At 37.0% G+C, this 8,764-nt stretch overlaps 1 long non-coding RNA gene across 1 annotated transcript in view; it reads left to right on the top strand.

Moving 5' to 3' along the window:
• The first annotated feature begins 576 nt into the window (after positions 1–576).
• Positions 577–8,764, top strand: part of LOC139761885 (uncharacterized) — a 30,154-nt gene continuing 21,966 nt past the window's right edge. Inside the window, exons 1-3 of the long non-coding RNA XR_011715632.1 lie at positions 577–811; positions 3,848–3,995; positions 4,381–4,473. This is a non-coding gene — a long non-coding RNA (uncharacterized lncRNA). The remainder of the gene's footprint in view (positions 812–3,847; positions 3,996–4,380; positions 4,474–8,764) is intronic.

The following is an 8,764-nucleotide window of genomic DNA, read 5'->3' as shown; positions in this document are numbered from 1 at the left end:
ATATACTACATCTGTCGGGTATGCTCTGGCCTGCTCAAGTTCCACATGGTAGACTACTAGGTTCGTCAGACAGTTCAAGAGTAATGAACATGTAAGTAGTTAGCAACGCTGATTTATTATTTACACTGCTCACCCGTCGTTTATCAAGCATTAATCAGTCCCTCTTAAATTCAGACCGTAATGGTGTGAGGTTATGATACATCTAATTCACAGGTTGTGGACTTACGAGTCCCATTTCTCTTCTCGGGACGCCAGAGATACATACAACTTTTTTTGCATCGACAAACTCACCAGCACTTTCGCTCCCAGGCTAACTCTATTCTGTATGATTATGGGTATATGAAGTCTTCGGTAAACAGAAATTCACGAAACCTGAAATTGATTTAATCCTATGGGTACAGAATCTGCAATACTCTTCTAAGAGCAATGGCAATAAATGGTAAGTGAAGTACAGACGACATAGTCTGCAGGAAGAGTGCCATCTATGATCAGAAAATCTTACTACTGATGAAAATGTCATGTATACTGGATCACGAGTTACTCTTCTGTCTTGATATTATGGTGAGTGTGATTAGACCAGAGCAAGGGTCTTCAGTGTTATGGTTATAGAAAGCTGTGATTTACGGTGGAATATTACTGATTTACTGCAGTACATTTCGCAGTGTGTATGTATCTTACTCTTGACCCGTCGACGTACTTCCAAGTGTATTCAGGAATCATTTGAGTGAACAGTTAATTTGAATTTCGGGTTACACCGATGTGGAGCACCACCGGATTTCGACTACGTTTATGAAATGGAAAGTGTAAAGCGGTAGGTACTTTATTATCGTGTGTGCAACATCTTTTCAGTTTTTGGACTGACCATAGTATCATGTATGAGGTGCAAGCCTATTTCCGATATTGACAATGGACAGCTGCTGCATTCAGAGTTGTCTGCTGATAATGTGTTGTTTTTTAAATGGACGATACTGCTAATGTCACCTTGACTTAGCTTGTGTACGCCTGTATGAAATTGTGTCATTTAGACTTCTTAATTGGGTATAATGCCATTTTCAGTAGTTTTTTGTGGCCAGTTAGTGTAGATTTAAGTCCTCACTGGCTGCATAGAAAATAACATAGAGCCATTGATGGAATCAGTATTGAAATGCGTCAAATAATGGGTTAAGCGAGTGTATCCAGGAGTGAAATATTTATCAACAGGTATTTTCTAAGTCTGGAATAACAGGTTATCTAGTGAAACTGACAGGATTTTGAGGTCTTGATTATGGGTTTCGATGCTGTATAGTAACTTTTCATTTATCTAACTTCATTGTCCTTGTTCTTGAAAGCCCCCTGACTAAGTTTTGAGATGAGATTAGGAAAACGAAAATTATTTAATTCAACATTGTAACGTAGCCTTGGCAATGACTGAATTTTACCAATTCTTTTCCTATAGAATGTTGGAATATTTAGCTCTAAAAGCATATGCAAAGATTAAGAATAGATTAAAAGTGTCGCAGGTTATAATGAAACAGTAAATATTGTAAATATATGTCCTTTCACTACCAGGCTGTTTGTGGGACTATTTTGTCACACCTTCCTGTGTCTGAGGACACCATCATGTTAACTCGATAACTCAAAATAATATTTTGTAGAGGTGAAATTATTAGATTTTGTAGGGCAAGTATTTGCACACAGTTGCATACTCGCTAGGACAAAATATTTTTGTGATTGCCATAACTTAGGAGTGCTAAATGGTGGGGAGTTCAAATTCATATATGGTCTCAGGCAATGAATAATAACGGCATTCATTTTTTTTTTTATATGGGGTGGGGTAATAGTCTAGTGTTGCTCTTCATCAATAATAGTTTTAATTATTGAGTTATTATGTGTACGATAGTAGTTTTTAATGTTTTGAAAGTACAGTGAGTGTTGGAACATGATTTGGAGCATTATAACTTATGATTATATTTAGTGTAGCGATAGTAGTGAGAGATGTGTATATTAGGGAAGGTTTGGGGTTACTTAAAGTAGAAAATCAGAACCTCCATAATTTCACTTAGTTTTAGCAGTCGAGATTTATCATTACATTTAATATCCTAGTCGAAACATATAAGAAATTATTCATGATTGAGCAACGCGCAAAAATGCCGTCAAATTGTCAAAGACCAAGCAGCTATGCGATCTCAACGCAAACCAATTTAATACTACAGTTCTGCTACTACATGTCGACCATTAAGTGAGCGTAGGTGAGGCTTTCAAAGATTCCATTTTTCTTTTTTTCGTGTTTGATCAGCTTTAATTAAGCAGCACCGAATTTTTCTTGGCATTCATAACCCTTAATAAGACGTACAGTTCTTGCACCGATCTCTTACTGAATTCTGTAAATACATTAACCCAGAAAAAAAAAATCAGTATCCAGGACTGGTATTGATGTCGGACTAAACTCTAATTTTTCATTTTACACCCATGGCGAAATATGGGTAACGTAAGCGCCCCTTGATATGGAATGAAAGTCGGTATTGTAATTAGAAGGTATTAAGAAGATAATTATATAAGATCAGTATTAGCTATATATATATATATATATATATATATATATATATATGTATATGTATATATAACGTATGCCCTTATTTACTTAATTCTTACTAAAGCATACATGTGAAGTTTCTTACCAAAGAGGGTCAAGTCTATTTTAACTCTGTATGGAAAGTAACCTTTAGAAGATGAGTATTTACGTTTTAGGAACTGTATATAGTTTATTGTGAATACAGAAATAACTTTGGAGCATGACTTAGAGCATTATATTCTGAACGATACTAAGACCAGTAGTAAACAGGAAAATGTGGGGTTAATTGAAGTAGGTAATACACTCGCAGAAAAAATCTACAAACCGTCGAAAACTTCACCCAGTCTCCCTAGCAGTCAAGATAAACTTTGATTCTGAAATCTAGTGGAAATACGCCAATCATTTTTCAACAGTATGACTTACTTCTGTTATCAGTTAACCTCAGAATTTCGCGTATATACATAACTCATATCTTATTTAATGTTACTGCTGCAAATCATGCTTCTTAGGTACTTTTGTCATGACAGCGAACTACAAAAAGTTCCTAGAGGATAAATAACCATTTCCCAAAGCTAGTTTCAGTGCGGAGCGAAAGAGCCTCAACTAAGAAGCAATCATGCTAAAACTTTCTCTTAAAATCCTTCCAACCACTGCTTCTGCTTTCTTCGTGTCTGAGGCATTTAGTTTCATTTAAAATTTTCAGACGCAAAGCTTTGTGTTTTGCGATATTTTTCATGATATCGGTATTCATAAATTGTAGTATTTCACTGAGCAGTAGCTGCTTGGTTTATCACTCTTGGCATATCGGCCTAATTATTTTGATATGTATTGCTTAGAATTTTAGGTGGTAAATTTGGGCATTTACTGGTGGTATGCTCATCAAGCAGAAGGTACATAGTTTTGCGTGGTGTCTACTGTACCTTCTTCGTATGAGCAATGTGGTACATAGTTTTGGGAAAATGGAATCTTTTTCACAGCAAAAAGTGGTGAAAAATTACCTTTTTTTTGGTATCTCTGGGTTATTGTTTTATTTTGTAGCCTTGCATATATTTTTGAAGCAAGATTGGTAGAAATATGTCTAAGGAGTTGTTATTTTCAATATCGATGAGGTTGAATTGTATTCTTAATGCCTTTTTTCCTCATATGCCACAGAACAGTAGTGTTCTTGTAGATTTCCAAATGTCAGAATTTTTCCTTGGTATGCGTATGTTTAGTTTTGTCACCACCATTACACATATACTGTCCGAGATTTCTAATATATTGGTAGTTTTTTAAATAATCTGTTAATTCCGGCAGATTGAATACCCGAGGCTTAAGTTCTGTCAAGATAACTAAGATGGTCTACACGATATTTGTCAGCTACGGCGTCCCTGTTACTTGCCCATGCAACTCAAGTCCCCAATAAGTTTGAGGACTGGTCATTTGAGGCTGACCAAAGGTACAGGTAAGTCATCTTACTAATTCCTTTGAGGTCAAGATGTCAGATCACCCAAGAGTGTCTAAAAGGGGTGCATGGAAATGCAGGGAGCGATTTCTCCCTCCTCCTCCCTAACTATCTATTCTTGAGCTACACAGTGTATAGTAAACTTAATAGTAACGATGATACATAGCATTTTTACAATTCTTACTCTTTTAGACCCTCGAAGGAAAATTTAGATGCGTGCCTTTAACTATTTTCAGTTATTTGTACTTGTGACCAGTGAACCAAACGTAATTTTATCTGCAAAGTCATGTTACTGTGTTTCTTCAAATAGAATAATATTGCCTATAGCTAGCAGCAGTTGTATAGTCTCATTAGAATTACTTACGTACTTTATTTTCTTGTCCAGGATTCACGTTTATACGAAGCTCCTACAGGACGTCGGCCGGGCGTATTGTTGGGATTTTTCGTTTATGTGCTGAGAGTGCAGGACAATTGAATGGTAAGTGCTTAGCATCTTCTTTATGACGGTAGCATATTGTGGATGAAGGGTCTTGGGGTATATGGAAGTGATGTTTGTAGTGATGGTTAATATCTAGAACATGGACGGGAGAGAGTGGGTTCATGTTTGGGGGAAACTTTGGTCTTCGATGAAGGGAATGTGTGCTGGATTGGAGGTTAAGACTGAATCATTTCACTGTTTATGTGTTTTATCTATTTTTATTGGAGGTGTGTGGATAAGTGAATATAGGTTACTGAAGTGTGAGGCAGGGGTTTTTCTGATTGGGGTTGGTGGTTAGTTGTTAAAGTGACTCAGGAGAGGGGTTTTGTGCTGTTGCATAAAATTTAGTGTCAAGCATGTTGAGCTAGGACTGCAATGGGAGGGTCATTTTTTCAGTGTGAAGGTGTGGTTGTTCACAGACATCTGAACGGATTATTTTGTGCTTGCAGCTTTATTGTATTCGCATTTGAGATTGTATGACCAAGCAGGTGAAGCAGTTTCAAGTGGAGCAGGTGATGAATTGTTTGTAGAGAATATTGAGGAATTCTTGTCCAAATCGGGTGACAGTGTTCTAAGGGCATTTAGTTTCTGTTGTTTTTCAGTTGATTTTATTGATATGGAGAGTGAATATCATGTGGAAATAGCATAGGCAAGTGATGCAGAATTTATTCTATTGCATGGGCCATAATGGAGGATGTGACCAATCTGTGTTAATATTACCCCTAATCTTTTTTCAGCATTAAGAGAGCAAACACAATTAAGGAGGGTCCTTTTATGAGTACTTTAATTTCTTAGTTTGTGTTAATTTGTTGGTATTTGAATTATGTTGCATTAACAACTGATATCCAATTCAAATGAACCATATGGGGGATTTCTCCTTTTATTCACTGACTGATCTAGATCTAGATCACCGTTGAATCTGTCCACTGTCATTATGATTCCATGCCATTCCACTTCATATTACTGTAGATGTAACTTTTAACACCATGTAATTTTGGTCATCATGAAAATCTTGGGAAAAAAAATAGGTTTTTTACTTGCAGATTTGATTGATCTTTGTATTGCTCTGAACAGGCAAGTCTAGGATGTTATGGTTAATGAAAATGACATGAATGTGGCTTGTAAATGCTTCAGCAAATCATTCAAAGCAGGAGTTGGAACATGTGTGCCAGTTGGTAAATGGACTGTATTTTTCCAAAACAAAGCCAAGATGTTGAAAAGATTTCTCATAAATCTAAGGTTCGATTAATGTTAAGTTATGGCACTAAGTCTTGGTTGGTAAAATTTTTATAGGAAGAGCCTGTTCTAACTCATGCTTTGGTGACTAATATTTATTTACTTTCAAGTAAGTTTTAACACTAATCTTGTCTTCTATTTTTTCATATCATTATATTATGTCAGTTTCTTATATATCTATTTTTTGATGGGGGAGGAGCCATCTTAGCAACTGGATATATTGATTTTTTTTATAAATGTTTGAATCACTTATATCTTGGACTTAAGTTTGTGTATAAAAGTTTTCATCATTAAAGTTTTTGTACCAATTTATAGGACGCTCATTCAGGTGTTGACCTTTTTTTTTATTTTTTATTTATTTTTTTTTTTTTTTTTTTTTTTTTTTTTTTGCTGCTGTCTCCCGCGTTACCGAGGTAGCGCAAAGAAACAGACGAAAGAATGGCCCGACCCACCCACATACACATGTATATACATACACATCCACACACGCAAATATACATACCTATACATCTCAACGTATACATATATATACACACACACAGACATATACATATATACACATGTACATAATTCATACTGTCTGCCTTTATTCATTCCCATCGCCACCTCGCCACACATGAAATAACAACCCTCTCCCCCTTCATGTGTGCGAGGTAGCGCTTGGAAAAGACAACAAAGGCCCTATTCATTCACACTCAAGTCTCTAGCTGTCATGTAATAATGCACCGAAACCACAGCTCCTTTTCCACATCCAGGCCCCACAGGACTTTCCATGGTTTACCCCAGACGCTTCACATGCCCTGGTTCAATCCATTGACAGCACGTCGACCCCGGTATACCACATCGTTCCAATTCACTCTATTCCTTGCACGCCTTTCACCCTCCTGCATGTTCACGCCCCGATCACTCAAAATCTTTTTCACTCCATCTTTCCACATCCAATTTGGTCTCCCACTTCTCGTTCCCTCCACCTCTTGGTCAATCTTTCCTCACTCATTCTCTCCATGTGACCAAACAATTTCAAAACACCCTCTTCTGCTCTCTCAACCACACTCTTTTTATTACCACACAACTCTCTTACCTTATTATTACTTATTCGATCAAACCACCTCACACCACATATTGTCCTCAAACATCTCATTTCCAGCACATCGACCCTCCTTGCGCACAACTCTATCCATAGCCCACGCCTCGCAACCATACAACATTGTTGGAACCACTATTCCTTCAAACATACCCATTTTTGCTTTCCGAGATAATGTTCTCGACTTCCACACATTCTTCAAGGCTCCCAGAATTTTCGCCCCCTCCCCCACCCTATGATTCACTTCCACTTCCATGGTTCCATCCGCTGCCAAATCCACTCCCAGATATCTAAAACACTTCACTTCACTTTTATAAGTATTTTCTTTATAATGAGTGTTCTTCTCTGTGATAAATCAGAGTGATTTACTTGTTTTCACACCACTCCACAATCAGTGTTTATCAGGTGGAGCTATTTTTTTTAATTTCTTTATTTTGGGTGTCCTTCCTCTATGGTAAGTGTAATATATTAAATAAGCTTGAGGATTTACTTGGTCTCACACTTGCTCCCCACAACAAATGTTTATCCTCAACCAACATCCTCTTTATATTACACTGTAAAAGGGCCTAGATTAAAAAGGGGTTTGCTCATATTAGGTGACAGCTCAGATAGAGTAATGGAGAAGGGTTACTGGAATCAGAAAAGTTGGGCAGTAGTGTGCAGGTTGCTAAGGATAAGATGTTTAACCTCAAGGAAGAACTGGTGGAAATGAGGGTGTTATTCAATATCCTTAACTTTGAAGAAGTTAAAGATAGGTTAGACAGTAGTATAGAGAAGCCAAACCATTGGATGAAAGAAGTGAGGGAGACTTAATCTGATTTTTTTTCCCAGGAAACCTATTAGGGATAGTAAAGAATTGCCCAGATACCAGCTAGGCCACCAATCCCAACCTGTAATAAGACGTAATACTTTCCCATATTCAGATCTCTGTCTCTCTACACCTATTAAATCATGTGAACATCCTGCAGGTAAAACAGTTCTGTTGCCAACTTTACCCACATTCCCCAGATTTATGATTCAGTTCAAGACCAAATTAACATTAAAGGATTTAAACAAGTTGTCTACAAAAGACCTAAGTTCCTTAGAAAGCCGATCACTTAAGCTACTTTTGATAAAGTATGGTAGACAACTACGGTGTACAGAAGGCAACAAAGCTGAGCAGGAGAGGCATGCAAGGAACAGAGTGAATTGGAATGACGTGGTATCCTGGGGTTGACGTTGTTAGTGGACTGGCATGTGTAATGTCTGGGGTAAACCAATGAAACCTCTGTGGGGCCTGGATGTGGATAGGAAGCTGTAGTTTCAGGGCATTACACATGACAGCTAGAGAATGAGTGTGAGCAGATGTGGCCCTTCTTTGTCTGTATCCTGGCGCTACCTCGCTGATATGGGGCAGTGATCAGGTGTTGGGATATGATGTATGTTATCTTTTTCTTTTGCTTCATGAATTTATGCTGTTTCCTGTGGGTTGGATGGTGTTGGGAATGTATGTATGTATATATGTGTATGTGCATATATGTATATATACATGTATGTTAGTGGATGTGCCTTCTTCATTTGTTTCCCGGCACTACCTCAGTAGCCCGGGAAACACCGATCATGTATGAAAATAAATGTGTGTGTGTGAATCAGATTAATGAGATTTCCTTTCTAAAAACGATCAAGTTTGAAAAAAAATGTGTGTATGTGTGTGTAATTGAATCATTAATGAGATTTCCTTTCCAAAAACATTTATGTATATCTCTTCATCTGATTCTTTTTAGTTAAATGGAAAGAATCAACTTATGTCTGTAGATTCTTTCCTTTTGCTTTTTCATATTTACGATCAATTTTCCAATGAAAAAATGGAGAGCTTTTCATCTTTATTAGTGAGCTTGTAGTACATTTCAAGTACATCACCATTATAAATTACGAAACTTCTTTTAGGATACAGGATTGGATATGAGAAATTGAAGCACTGTAAAACTTTAA

The sequence above is a fragment of the Panulirus ornatus genome, chromosome 42, assembly GCF_036320965.1.
Source record: "Panulirus ornatus isolate Po-2019 chromosome 42, ASM3632096v1, whole genome shotgun sequence".
Lineage (NCBI taxonomy): Eukaryota > Metazoa > Arthropoda > Malacostraca > Decapoda > Palinuridae > Panulirus > Panulirus ornatus.
This window is presented reverse-complemented; position numbering and strand designations above follow the sequence as displayed.